The 15,402-nt window shown below is 38.6% G+C and overlaps 1 protein-coding gene across 2 annotated transcripts in view; it reads left to right on the top strand.

Moving 5' to 3' along the window:
* Nucleotides 1-15,402, top strand: part of LOC108529260 (peripheral plasma membrane protein CASK-like) — a 202,899-nt gene that overhangs the window by 129,293 nt on the left and 58,204 nt on the right. The gene's annotated exons all lie outside the window — the stretch shown is intronic.

Below are 15,402 nucleotides of genomic sequence, written 5' to 3' on the forward strand. Positions count from 1 at the left end.
TAATTTTTTATAATCATGTAAAACATTTACATGGTTCCAAAGGCAAACTATAAAAGAAAGCATATTCAAGAAAGTATGTTTTCTATCCCTGTGCCTACCCTCCTCCATAAGTAATCATTTTCATTAGCTTTCAGTTTATACTCATTGTCTTTGCTTTAAAATTATAAATATTGTATCTGTGTGTGTTTTTGCATACACATACATACACACACATTTCCCTCTTTCTTGGATAAAAGGTGGCATATTCTACACACTATTCTACATCTTCTTGTTTTATTAAGTCGTAGATACTCTGGAGTTCACTCATTAGCAGGGTATTAAGATTGTCCTTTTTTCTTTTTAAAGCTCCAGGATATTCCACTGGATTTAAATTTTTCAAAATCTCATTTGATAAACATTTATTGTCTACTGTGTGTGTCATCTGTCAAGGGTAGTGCATAGCATTGTAGGGTAAACAGAAATGAACAACATATAGTCTTCACCCTCAAGAAACTTACAGAATTTTAAAATACTTTTAAAAATGTGTTCCTCTCCCTGATGTACAGTAGCTGATCCAGTAATAATTATTTTTACCCATCTTCTTTTTAGAGAACAGAGTAAAAATTTTTTGCCATCTATTGTTTCTATGATCTTTAATGTCATTTCAGTAGTATTTATAAGCATTCTAGGAACACATCCCAACATTTAAAATACTTAGATATATGATTGTAAAGTGTGAGGCAGAGAAGTACATCATCTGAATGTATGCTATTTCTAAATATTTGCTATTAATTTTAGTCCCTCTAAATTCAGAATATACCAGACAGTCTGAATTACTATAATTATACCATCCTTTAAAAAACTTGGCACCTCTTTATTCCCAATATTACTCCAACCATTATTATTGTAACATCTTCTGTACCTCACTCACATCTCTGTACTCTTCTCCAGTATTCCTTATTTCTTTAACATCCGTACCTCATAAGGTGCTGAACTTTTCTTTGAAGACTTAGGCATTGGGGCTGTGGGGGTACTAGCCTAGACTTATTGAAAGCAGCTCACCTATGGTACTTTGTCACAGGAGTGGGTATGTCTGTGCTTACTAGGTACGGTCCTTCCTATCTCTTTGTTGGCTCTTAGGGGCACTCCATCTCTCAGGGTCTTGAGTCTGACTTTGCATCTTTGAATATGGTGTCTCTCCTTAAAGTCATCTTGATTACACCTTGGGTTTTCCTATCCTCCACTAGTGGCCCTGAAGCCTGTCCATGTTATCGTTTGGCTACTCCTGGCTCTTCCATCCTGGACCTGTTAACCTAGTTGCTCTTGAACTTTGCATATAATGCCCCCCTCCTTTTCTCTTTCCCTTATCCCCAGTTGCTCTCTAGGTTTTCTAATTTCTTTTCACACACTATGTGTGGCTTTAGTCAAGCGTAACCCTTGTCCCTAAATCCACAAATATAAAGCTAGGACACGTTACTTGTCTAGTTTTCCTAGAGAAGGAAACTTCTCAGGTCTTTGTATGCTTCCTCATACAATTGTAGGTTGCATCTAGGTTAAATGGCTGAAAAGCAGTGAAGGAACATGTTCAAGAAGTTTCGTATGATTTCACTACGTGAATGTAGATGTGGTAATCTGGCACCTACTGCACTACTTAAAGCATTTCCTATAGTGAAGGCTTCTGAGAAAATGAATACTATTCCTGAATTAGCCTCACAAAAAAACCTTTTTTAATTCAGAAAATTGATTCCATGTTCACTAAGTCAGCATTTTCTCTCTGCAGGCATCGCAGCTAATGACATTAATGAGAACCATGCTATATTTTTTAAAACAAAGGATAAAAATGGGCAAAACTGAGAATTTTAAAAGGGAGTTATTTCCAGTGGTCTGTTTGAACATTGTAATTAACCAAGAAATAAAACAAGAAAAGGCCATTTAAATTGTGTTTTTTAGTACTCCATTAACAATGCATCAAGCTCCTTATGAATTGAGACAGCTTAAAATGAGTGCTTATGTTAAAGTAGGAAAGCCATCAGTCTGCAGTATAGAACCTTGTATTTATTAGAGTATCCAAGACCTGAATGAGTATTACCACCATTAGATAATGCTTAAGTGTCTATTTTAACAAAAGGGGGTTTTTTTTTTTTGGTATTATAGAGAACAAACACTAAATTGACTAAATAAATGAAGTTTAAACAAGAAATAAAACAGAAATTGTTTGCTTTTGTTGGTGGTGATAGGCTCTTGCAGCCGCAGCAAATTACATCAGCATTGTTACCCTCGACAAGGAGCTTTATAATTTGTAGCATGTGAAATAACCCTTCCCAAAAAAGAAGAGCGCCAGGACCTGTGTTGAACTACTTACAAAGCAAGCATGTCCCTGGTGTCACCTTAGTAGTTTTAGTGAGAAAGATGGGGTTTCTAAGGACACTAGTTCACAGTTGTGCTCTCTCTCTTTTCTGTCTTTCATGCTTTAAGGTTTTTTTGCTCTCTTATTTTAATGTGTGTGTCTCTATGTATGGGCGTGTAAATAAATATACATATGGTGGCACCTATGTAAGAAAATGTTTGAACCCAGCCCCAATTTCAGAGCTCAATATGTCATGGGGAATTCTTGGGAGGATGTGACCAATTGAGGGTTGTTTGTTTGTTTGTTTGTTTGTTTTTAAGATGGAGTCTCCCTCCGTCACCCAGGCTGGAGTGCAGTGGCATGATCTTGGCTCACTGCAACCTCTGCCTCCCGGATTCAAGTAATTATCATGCCTCAGCTTCCCAAGTAGCTGGGACTACAGGTGCCCGCCACCACACCTGGCTAATTTTTATAACTTTAGTAGAGACAAGGTTTCACCATGTTGGCCAGGCTGGTCTCGTACTCCTGACCTCAAATGATCCACCCATCTCAGCCTCCCAGAGTGCTAGGATTGCAGGCATGAGTCACCGCGCCTGGCCAATTATCATAAATATATGCTTTTTAATGGACCATATAGAAAGTTATATTCTGGTTCTTTATATGATTGGGTTTTACTTTTAAGTAATATAAGCACATGGTTTTAAAAGTCAAATCATGCTACTTCTGACAACAACAAAAAAGCAGTGTCTCTCCTAATTTGTTCCAACTCCACCACTTTAAGCATTTTTGCTGTTTCTTCTGTAACTAACAACATATATTTATATTACTATTTCTTGATTTAATAGTTTCAGATATCATCAGTTATTGCCTTTCTGCTATGAAAGATGTAGCTCTTTTATGTTGTTACCCTCCCACCCCACTTCCTGGTCCCTATACTTTCCCTTCCCCACTTTTATAATATTCATATTTTGGTTATTCATATAATATGATTGTATTTCTTGTATAATTTATTGTTATATCTGGGGTGAATCATTGACTCATTTCTTTGATCGCTTAGTTTTTTGTTGTTGTTGTTTTTGACACAGAGTCTCGTTCTGTCGCCCAGGCTGGAGTGCAATGGCATGATCTCGGCTCACTGCAGCCTCCACCTCCTGGGTTCAAGCGATTATCCTGCCTCTGCCTCCCAAGTAGCTGGGATTACAGGAGCGTGCCACCATATCCGGCTAATTTTTTTTTATATTTTTAGTAGAGATGGAGTTTTACTATGTTGGCCATGCTGATCTTAAACTCCTGACCTCATGATGTGCCCACCTCTGCTTCCCAAGGTGCTGGGATTACAAGCGTGAGCCACCGTGCCCAGCCCGATTGCTTGTTTTTTTATGTATTATTGCTAANTAACAATGCATCAAGCTCCTTATGAATTGAGACAGCTTAAAATGAGTGCTTATGTTAAAGTAGGAAAGCCATCAGTCTGCAGTATAGAACCTTGTATTTATTAGAGTATCCAAGACCTGAATGAGTATTACCACCATTAGATAATGCTTAAGTGTCTATGTTAACAAAAGGGGGTTTTTTTTTTTTGGTATTATAGAGAACAAACACTAAATTGACTAAATAAATGAAGTTTAAACAAGAAATAAAACAGAAATTGTTTGCTTTTGTTGGTGGTGATAGGCTCTTGCAGCCGCAGCAAATTACATCAGCATTGTTACCCTCGACAAGGAGCTTTATAATTTGTAGCATGTGAAATAACCCTTCCCAAAAAAGAAGAGCGCCAGGACCTGTGTTGAACTACTTACAAAGCAAGCATGTCCCTGGTGTCACCTTAGTAGTTTTAGTGAGAAAGATGGGGTTTCTAAGGACACTAGTTCACAGTTGTGCTCTCTCTCTTTTCTGTCTTTCATGCTTTAAGGTTTTTTGCTCTCTTATTTTAATGTGTGTGTCTCTATGTATGGGCGTGTAAATAAATATACATATGGTGGCACCTATGTAAGAAAATGTTTGAACCCAGCCCCAATTTCAGAGCTCAATATGTCATGGGGAATTCTTGGGAGGATGTGACCAATTGAGGGTTGTTTGTTTGTTTGTTTGTTTGTTTTAAGATGGAGTCTCCCTCCGTCACCCAGGCTGGAGTGCAGTGGCATGATCTTGGCTCACTGCAACCTCTGCCTCCCGGATTCAAGTAATTATCATGCCTCAGCTTCCCAAGTAGCTGGGACTACAGGTGCCCGCCACCACACCTGGCTAATTTTATAACTTTAGTAGAGACAAGGTTTCACCATGTTGGCCAGGCTGGTCTCGTACTCCTGACCTCAAATGATCCACCCATCTCAGCCTCCCAGAGTGCTAGGATTGCAGGCATGAGTCACCGCGCCTGGCCAATTATCATAAATATATGCTTTTAATGGACCATATAGAAAGTTATATTCTGGTTCTTTATATGATTGGGTTTTACTTTTAAGTAATATAAGCACATGGTTTTAAAAGTCAAATCATGCTACTTCTGACAACAACAAAAAAGCAGTGTCTCTCCTAATTTGTTCCAACTCCACCACTTTAAGCATTTTGCTGTTTCTTCTGTAACTAACAACATATATTTATATTACTATTTCTTGATTTAATAGTTTCAGATATCATCAGTTATTGCCTTTCTGCTATGAAAGATGTAGCTCTTTTATGTTGTTACCCTCCCACCCCACTTCCTGGTCCCTATACTTTCCCTTCCCCACTTTTATAATATTCATATTTTGGTTATTCATATAATATGATTGTATTTCTTGTATAATTTATTGTTATATCTGGGGTGAATCATTGACTCATTTCTTTGATCGCTTAGTTTTTTGTTGTTGTTGTTTTGACACAGAGTCTCGTTCTGTCGCCCAGGCTGGAGTGCAATGGCATGATCTCGGCTCACTGCAGCCTCCACCTCCTGGGTTCAAGCGATTATCCTGCCTCTGCCTCCCAAGTAGCTGGGATTACAGGAGCGTGCCACCATATCCGGCTAATTTTTTTTTATATTTTAGTAGAGATGGAGTTTTACTATGTTGGCCATGCTGATCTTAAACTCCTGACCTCATGATGTGCCCACCTCTGCTTCCCAAGGTGCTGGGATTACAAGCGTGAGCCACCGTGCCCAGCCCGATTGCTTGTTTTTTTATGTATTATTGCTAATTTATCTGTAGGCTGTCCCACTAAACTGTGTAACTTTCCTCAGTACATTGAACCCCATTGGATAATTTATCACATTCATTGGTTTTCTTGGTGACAGAGGGCCCCCTCCCTGTGAGCCTTTCATCTGTTTCATTCTAAGTTGGTTGCTGTCCTGGCCTACTGGGCTCATCATGAGAATTCCTTTTGCCTTTCATCTGTGCTAGAGTCTTTGTTCCCTAGGTTTCTTGTTTTTTTGCTTTTTTGGTTTTTTTCGCTTCCTTCTTCATTTTGTTAAAGTATGCCCTCTAGTAACTTTCTGAGAAGAGGTACTTTTCTGAGATACCTGAAAATGTCTTTATATTACTCTACAGTTTGATAGTTTGGCTGGGTGTAGAATTCTAGGTGACAATTTTGAAAATATATAGCATATGGATAAAAGCTTTCATGATGCAACCATACTACTTAGGTTCATATCATACTTAACCAGCTGTGTGTGACATGGGTACATCACATAACCCTTCTGTGCTTAAGTTTTCTCATCTAAAAATCAGGCATAATATCTTGCCTGCCCTTACAGTTATTGAGAGGATTAATTGAATAATGTATGTAAAGCACTTAGGGCAGTGCCTGGCCGTTTTTCTCCAAAAGCTTTAATGATATTCTCTTTATCACAGTACCCTAAAATTTTACAATGATGTGCTTTACTGTGGGCCTTTTTAAAAGTCATTATACTGAGTGCTTAGAAATATTTTTAAATCTGGAAACTCATTGTTCTTTAGTTCAGAAATTTTTTAAAATATTTCTTAGATAACATCCTTTTCTCCAGTTTCTTTGTTCTTCTTTTCAGGAGTTGCTGTGATTCAAATAACATAAGGGCTTGTAAGATAGGGCTTCATCTCTAACCTTTCCTTTCCTGTTCCTCTTTCTTTATCTTTTTGCTCTACTTTGAGAGATTTCTTCAACTTGATCTTCTAACCCTTCTGTTTGAGTCTCCTGGTTTAGCTCTCATTTTTTATTTTCAAGGACTTTTTTCTGAATGTTTTTCTTTTAAACTATTACATAGTTTCATACTCTTGTCTTCATAGGTTTCATATTCTTATCTATCTCAAAGTAGTATATTTTTGAAATTTTCTTTGCCTTATACAGGAAACAGTTTCCTCAGAAAAATATTAAGAGGGAAGTGTTAAATAGGTGCCTGGGAACACTTTGTATATGGGTAAATTCATTATTGGTGATCAGGCAAAGACTAGGCCATTTTTTGAGAGCCTTATGGATATCTGTTATCTGTAGATCTTTTGTTCTTAAGCAGGTCAGTTTGACAGAAGACTCTTCTGATCTTCTGCCTTGGGCTGGGGTATGTGTGTTAGGGGAGGAAGGGTACGTGGGGGCATCTAAGTCTGACTGCAGTGGTTCTGAGAGATAAAGGCTAAGGGTCTTTGTTTTAACATGTTTAATACATGGAACTTTCCAGTTAATCCTCTTGTTTAAGTACAGCAGTTAAGTTTGACATGAGCTAGGGGTCTGGTGACCAAAGTCTCCAAAAAGTGGGGGAAGGATAATTTGTTTGGTCAAAGATATCGAAGGTCATACTGCTCCTATAAAGGTTCAGCCAGTCCTCCTGTTATCTGCTCTACCATGCAACCCTGCCCTCAAAGATACCTGGTGCTTCCTATTCCTAGACCTTCCTGGGGGACATTTTGACAGGCATATCAGCGTGCTTCTTACTGGCTCACCTTATTGAAAGCTTGTGTGCAGGTTCTACAGAAAGCTTGTGTTCAGCTTCTACAAAAGATGTCAAGAAGGGATTTGATGTGCAAGAAATTTATTGAGAGTGAAAATGAATGGGTAGGGAGCTGGAGGAGGCTGGGACAACCATCACAGGTTATGCAGGTCTGACCCCGTTGGAGGAAAAAAGGAAGAAAAGGAGGAGGATTGGGTAGGAAAATTATTTGACTAAGGTGCAGTTTCAAGGATGTTTTGGTAAGTCCTATTGGGAGTCCTTGAGCCAAAGTTGACCATCAGGGACCCATATCTCACAGGAATTAGTCTGCTTAAGTATTCCTGCTGCTGTTAGTCACCAGCTAAGAGTATTTATAATAGCTGCTTTGAAGTCTTTTCTGCTAATTCCAACATCTGGGCTCCCTCAAAGGCAGTTTCTATTTTCTGCTTTTCTTTCCCCTCCTTTGTAAAGGTCACACTTTTCTGCTTTTTGCATGTCTCCTAACACTTTGTTATAGCAACTGTGGATACTGACACCTTCCTCCACTCCAGGGTTGTTCTTTTTTAGCAACTTGCTGGACTAATTCATTGCAACCTCTGATGTCCCTCTTCAGGACCGGTGTGGTTCTCATTCATGCATTTCTCTGCTACCTCTATTGGTGTTAAACTTAACCGATCGATAGCTGATTGCTCCCTTCTTTTTGACAATGCCCTGTGGTATAAATTACTCCATAGTCTGATCCAATTAAAATTGTGTCCCTTGTCAGAGACAAGTTTTTCTAGTCTTTGAGACTTGCTATACACTTTCCTGAGCAGAATCTCTGCACTACAGAGCAGGAGCTGGGGAAAATGGGGAACTCACTCCTCATTGGCTGTTCCACCCAGATCCTCCCTCTGCAGCAGGGTTTTTGTGTTGCCGGGAAGGAGGAAGTATGAACTCTGCCTCCTTTTGTCTCTGCTGCTGTTCAGTATGGATCTTCCACAGCCCAAAACCAGGGAGTATGATATCTGTCAGTGTTCACCAGGTGCTGAATGTACTCAGAATAGTTCTTTCACCCTACAAAGTTGAAGGAGATGGGAGCTGCCAGTCAGCTGCCAAACACACCTCTGTAGCTCTCTTGACAACACAGAGCTGTGTGGGCAGGGGGGACTGCACTCTACCAGCTTCCTCAGCTGATTCCTCTGTTTTTAAGCTGGAGTTTAGGGTAAAGAAATGACTGCTGCCATCAGCTTCTGCCGCTTGCTCTATATAGGCCTTCCACAGCATGGAGCCATGGAAAATGGGATCTGCCAATGTTTACTAGCTGCCAAATCCACCCTGAGTAGCTCTTCCACCTCAAGGAGCGGATCTGCCCTTAGCTGCTGAACTCCTTAAAACAGTTCTTTGGCGAAACAGAGCTGTGGGGGGACAAGTGCAGTCCCTGTGCGGTCCCTATCTCAAATGCTACAAACTCTTATTCTTCCTATCGAATTTCTGTAGATTCTATTGAATAAATGCTTCTCAATTTGTTGTAAGCCCTTTGATCAGTCTCCAAGGACTTTGAATGATTGTGATTTTGGACCAGCTAAATATATGTCTCTCCAGGGGAGAGATATCCCTGAGCTCCTTTATACAGCCATTCCAGAAGCCCCACCTAGTTATTGTGGGGTTTTTTTGGGATTTTTTGAGACAGAGTATTGCTCTGTCGCCCAGGCTGGAGTGCAGTGGCGTAATCTCGGCTCACTGCAACCTCTGCCTCCCGGGTTCAAGTGAGTCCCCTGCCTCAGCCTCCCGAGTAGCTGGGATTACAGGCGCATGCCACCACACCCAGCTAATTTTTGTATTTTCAGTAGAGACAGAGTTTTACCATGTTGGCCAGGGTGGTTTTGAACTCCTGACCTCAGGTGATCCACCTGCTTCGGCCTCCCAAAGTGCTGGGATTACAGGCGCGAGCCACCACACCTGGCCACAGCTTATTAGTTCTGTGAGTGAGTTACTTAACTGCACTCTGTCTATTCATATATAGCATGAACATCATCTGCCTCTTAGAATTATTGTGAGGTTAAATGGGTCAACACATCTAAAATAGAGCCTGACTCATATTTAGTGCTCAGTAAATGTTAGCTGATGGTTATTGTTGTTAGACATGTTAAAGGCAAATAGTCATCTCATCTTTGTATTTTATTATTGAGACCAATAATATTGTTTAAAACCAGAGACGCTGGTGAAATGCTGGGTGCCCAACTAGCTATAATGTGATCTTTAGTTCCCTCTAGTGGAAGAAAATTAGATAGGCTCTTTGCATAAACATGCTGCTTTTGGAATTGTGGTCATTTAACCTAATAAAATTACCCCTGAATAATTAACCAAAGACAATATCCACATACATAAATGGATTTAAGAAATTGTTAAAACTTACAATCTTACATATTCTTTCCAAATGAAACTTTTTTGGGGACATGTAATTTATAATATTAAGTAATACAGTATATAAACCAACCAGTGACATAAAAAGTTAGGCATATATTACTGTTGTTTAAAGCAAGTACATTCAGTAGTAGTAGTTTTCCATTTTAACATTCATACCCAGTTATCTGCAAGTAGATGGCATTTCTTGGTCATTCTCTGAGAAGTCTTTAATCATTATGATATACCACCGGAGTAGATTTCCTTGAAGTTTCAGCATTTTTAGCATCCTCTTCCACATAGCATATGTGGTAACAGAAAGATTGCTAGATTGAGAATCTGAGACCTGGGTTCATCTTCCAGTTCTGCTGTGAATTATCTGTGTGACTTTGGGCGTGTCTTACTAGGGCCTCATTTTCCTTCAGAGTAAAATTTGAGGATAGAGAGGAGCATGTGATGATGACTGTCTTAACTGTCACTTCTGTTTCTAACATTCTCTGATTCAGTGATACATACATTTTAACGTGAGACAGGAGATGTGTAATAGATGTTGAGTCCAAATTGGGTAAATGGGTCCTGTATGCTTGATGTTGCCTTCTCGCAGGATTCGCAGGCGTGGAAATCACCAGCAGTGGAATAATTTGGTAAATGCCAAGATCTTGAGGCATCTATGGGGGCGGTTGCTAGATTGCAGCAGGGTATGCCTCCCTTAGCTTGGGAGATTGTTAAAGAGAACTTTGAGGCGACGTCTAAGTGGGATCTTGATGAACGAGTAGGGGTTTACCAGGCAGAGAAGAAAGCAAGCACATGGAGTATCATACAGAGGGAACAGCATTTGTTAGGGGACAGAGAGCAGGGGGCCGGTGCACAAGCTGCGGGTGGTTCAGGATTGGGGTCAGGGAGGCTGAAGGAAGAAGCTAATGGAAAGGAATGTATAAATGTGTGACTTCAAAAGAAGAAAAGCAAAAGCTAAATTGTTTGACTAAGAAGCAGGAGAGCTAGCTTCTATTTCCAGTTATGCTGTTAAATAGGTCTGTGAACCCTAGTTAAGTTGTTGGACTTAAAAGATTTTTTGGAAGGCTTTCAAAGCCATGCTGAGGGGTTATAATGTTTTGCTGTATGGAATGGAGCTCAGTGAAGGTTTTGGAATAATATAATAATATCTGTTTTAGAGTAAAACTATGATGACACTTTAATGAGTCTAAAGAGAAGAAACAAGAGGCAAAGAAACCCATTTAAAGATCTTTGCTGTGATCCAGTCAAGAATTGGTGAGGGCTGAAACTAGGGTAACCGCAGTAAGAGAAAGATAGTTTTGACAGGTGTTGCAGAAATAGAATGGACAGGTTTTGGCAGCTGCATATAGGAAGTAGAGAAGTGGTAGATGGTGTGAAGATGACTCCAAGGGCTGTCTGGAAGATTAATAATCTTGGTAATCAGTAGGCCACACACATACAGCTACGTGGGTTCTGTTTTACTTTTCTTAACTAGTGTGCTTATTATTAAATATTTTGAGTGTGTCTAGTTCTTTCCCCAAATAATCCTACGGTCAACTTGAGGTTTTTTATGAAATACATGATTTCCCAAAAAACTGTAGATGAAAAACTGCAAAGTTAAAGTAGGCATAGAATTGCACTATATATAGCAGTGTGGTTTGCTAATAGATGTTCATACTGCTGCCTTCTTGGTGTCAAACTTGGTTTGATTGACATTTGTTAAATATAGGAAAGAATGATTTCTACCAAAAATGGTGAAAGGAAAAGAAAACAAAACTTATTGTGCATGTGCACCATGGCAAGCACTTTCACATACTTTATTAATCATCCAGGCCTAACTACAACCCTGTATAGGAGTTGTTATCTTACTCTTTCTGTTTTACAAATGAGGAAACAGATGATCTAAGGTTATACAGCTACTAAGTGATGAAGACAGGAAAGACAGGCCTTTTGACTACAAGTCTATTGCCCTATCTATTATATCATAACTGCCTGCCAGCAGAATGTATTAGTGCTTAAAAGGATAGATGCCAGATCTGTGGAAGTAAGGTGACCAGTCATCTTGGTTTGCCTGGGAATGAGGGTGGATTCTCAGAACCCAGGGCTTTCAACCTGGATAGATCCTCAGTGCCACAACTGAGAAAGTTCCAGGCAAACCAGGAGAGGTTGGTATCCTATCCAGAAAAGTCACTTATATGAAATAAACCATTATCTAGAATGAATTAAATAAGGTATTTACTGTATTTCTTTCCCATAATATTGTGTCATCAATGCTAAGTGACAAATGATTCCTAAGTGAAGAGGAGTTAGGGCCCTGCCTTCCTTCCATCTGTTTGTTTTCACTGACTCTGAGCATCCTGCCTTGCTGCAGTTACACTCAACTGTGTGTGAATCAGATACTAGAAGCCTTTGCTTCTAAGTCAGTTTTATTTTATTTTTTATTTTTATTTATTTGTTTGTTTATTTTTAGACAGGGTCTCACTCTCTCTCCCAGGCTGGAGTACAGCGGCATGATCTTGGCTCACTGCAACCTCCACCTCCCGGGCTCAGGTGATCCTCCCACTCCAGTCTCCTGATTAGCTGGGAATACAGGCACACGTCACCATACCCAGCTAATTTTTGTATTTTTTGTAGAAACAGGGTTTCGCCATGTTGCCCAGGCTGGTCCCAAACTCCTGGGCTCAAGCGATTTACCTGCCTCAGCCTCCCAAACTGCTAGTATAATTACAGGCATGAGCTACCACGCCTGGTCTCTAACTCAGTTTTTAAGGAAACTTATGCTTTGCCCATTCCAAATTTGATGAAATGGCAGAAGAGCTATTCAGGGAAAATCAAGCAGGGCTGTCAGTATCCGTGATTTCAAAGTATTTATCAAAACCGTTAACTCATTTTCTTGGTCCTTTTCAAATAAGTGTCACATATTGGTAGTTTTTTTTAATGATAAATTTGTTTTATACTATTTTTATGAGACTTTGCTGACAAAAGGATTCTGTAGCTGGATGGGGAAACCCATATTATTAAAAGAAAAAAAAAAACCTCAGATAATCATTTCACTATGCCATACAGAATTTTTACCTCAGTCGTTCCTTTTTTACGTATTGAAACAGACCACAAATTGCTTTCTGGGAAAAGTTTTGGCCCTGCTGTCAGTATTTCCTGGGCTGGCCCCATCCTGGAAGGAGATTTGGGGGAGAAGTGGGTGGTAAGGAAATCTATCCTATCAGCATGTCCTTGTTGAGCTCCTCAGCTATCAGTTAATAAATATAGAAAGTAAATTATAGATAACACAATTATGAAAGTATAAAGCATAGGTATGTGAAGAACATTTTTTTGCTTTGATATATTAGTTGAATTCCCATTTTATTTCAGTAACTTCTCTTTGCTTTTTAAATTTTATTGAAGAACATATGCACAATAAAATGAACCCATCTAATTGTACACTTCAGTGAGTTTTGACAAATGTATGCATTCTGTCATCGCACAAAGTTCCTTCGGGCTCTAACATGTATGATTTTTAAGACTTTAATATTGAGAAGTAATTGAGTTATGAACTGATATTTCTCTAATTTTCTTTTATAAAGTAAGGAATACCATGTTGAAATAGATGTCTGGTTTTTCTAATAGTAAAATGCCCTGATCTTCCCCTCTTTGGTTTACATTTCCCAAAATGAAAAGCAATACAGCAATTGCACCTTTTAGACAAATTTAGAGCAACGTATTTCTATTTTTGTCATATACAAATTTGTTACACTTATCAGAACTGAAAACTCTTTGGGAAACATATTACCAAAACCCCATTAATTTGTAAATGCTTAATGCAGTTAAGATTGATTTCTAATTAATACACATTTGCCTATTTAAGAAAATTTTCACATCAGTCAAACATTGAATTAATGATGTGCTGCTTCCTTTCTTTATTCACCTGATTATGATATTTGGGGCCATAGGAATTTTTTTTCTATGAGCAAGAATTCAAAGAAATTAGAAGCTGCTTGGATTTCTCTTTGTGTGTGTGAAAAAAGACAACAAAATGTATAGAGCTAGTAGTGAAACATGTGAAAAAAAAATCAAAGAAATTATGAGTTTGCAGTTGACCCAGATTTCTATGGGAGCCTGTCTAGGCCTCTACTCTTCACTAGCTGAGGTCAACTTTCGTAAAGGTCAATGAGGAAGATAGCCTCATTAAAGCCAACCTGACCTGTGTTGTTGCCAAAGGCAGCTGGATCTTTATTCTTCAACTTGGTTATTAGATAAAGGTAGAACCCAGCAGCAGAAATTGACTTTGCTACTATAATCCTTCCAAGGTTCTGCTTGGATTCCTTTCTTAAAATATCATTTGGTCATTAATTTCAGTACACTAAGGAAAAATGTGTTGAGTCAATAATGACTTTCATTTACTTATTTTGTTATTAATATTTATTGAAATGAACATATTAATACTTGTCCTAGTTCTTTCTATGATTAGATTAGAATATTTTTTATTTTGATTTTGAGTCCAGGTCAGCTCTTAGCGAATTTTGTTTAACTGTTGAATTTCTAACACAATCTAGACATTGTTTGGAAATTAACGAGAATACTTATATATTTGTTAGGAAAAGAGCAGTATCTAGTTTCTGACTATCACTAGTTACAGTGCAGCTGAAATAAGGCAGTTCTGTAACAGTCTTGATAGCCTGTCATTCAAGTCACTGTTACCATATTAGCACTATTGTGTGATTGGATCTTAGGATGTGTAAAAACTATGCTGACCCAGGAGGCACTGTGGTGTGATATAAAGAGCAAAGGACTTTGGTTATTAGTCCTGCTTCCTCCACTTACTAGCTGTGTGATTTATATCATTGGGCCCTGTACCTCAGTTTCTACCTCTGTAAAATGGGGAGATATATGTGCATATACATGTATGTGTATATGTATGTCATGCAGGGTTATTACAATAACAATTAAATGAGGGCTTATAGAGGGACACTTTAAAGTCTCAAAGGTTGCATTAGATTAACGATAGTGAAGAAATTCCAGATTTAGTTATTAAATGATAGATTTGGGTTATTAAAAGAAGCTATAGGATTTCCTTCTGTGAAAGTATTTATTAAAAACACATCTGAGTTTAGATTCTTTTTGGAATGACTGACATTATAAATATCTGTAAGAATTACAGAAGAACTCACAGTCAGGAGAGGATAAGAATTAAAGCAAGTCAACTTATCTAGAGTGGCACCATTCCAATTTGGTAGACACTAGCCACATGTAGTTATTGAGCACTTAAAATGTGGCCAGACCAAATTGAGATTTGCTCTAAGTGTAAAAATACATGCTAGATCTCAAAGACATAGTACAAAAAAAGAATATAACTTGTTTTATTAATTTTAGTATGATTATATGTTGAAATAATACTTTGTACACATTGAATTGGATAAAATATGTTATTAAAATGAATTTTACCTGTTTCTTTTTACTTTTTTAATGTGGCTACTGGAAAATTTAAAATTATATACATGGCTTACATTATACTTCAGTTGGATGGTGCTGATGAAAATCTTTATTGAGCTGGGTGCAGTGACTCACACCTGTAATCCTAACACTTTGGAAGTCCAAGGCAGAAAGATTGATTGAGGCCAGGAATTCAAGATCAACCTGGGCAACATAGCAAGACTCTGTCTCTATAAACTATTTAAAAATCAGCTGGGCATGGTGGCACATGCTTGTAGCCCAGCTGCTCAGGAGGCTGAGGTGGGAGCATCCCTTGAGCCCAGGAGTTCGAGGTTACAGTGAGCTATGATCACGCCACTGTACTCCAGCCTGAGCAACAGAATGAGACCCTAGCCCAAAA

This window comes from Rhinopithecus bieti, unplaced genomic scaffold (assembly GCF_001698545.2).
Source record: "Rhinopithecus bieti isolate Rb0 unplaced genomic scaffold, ASM169854v2 scaffold_6902, whole genome shotgun sequence".
Taxonomy (NCBI): domain Eukaryota; kingdom Metazoa; phylum Chordata; class Mammalia; order Primates; family Cercopithecidae; genus Rhinopithecus; species Rhinopithecus bieti.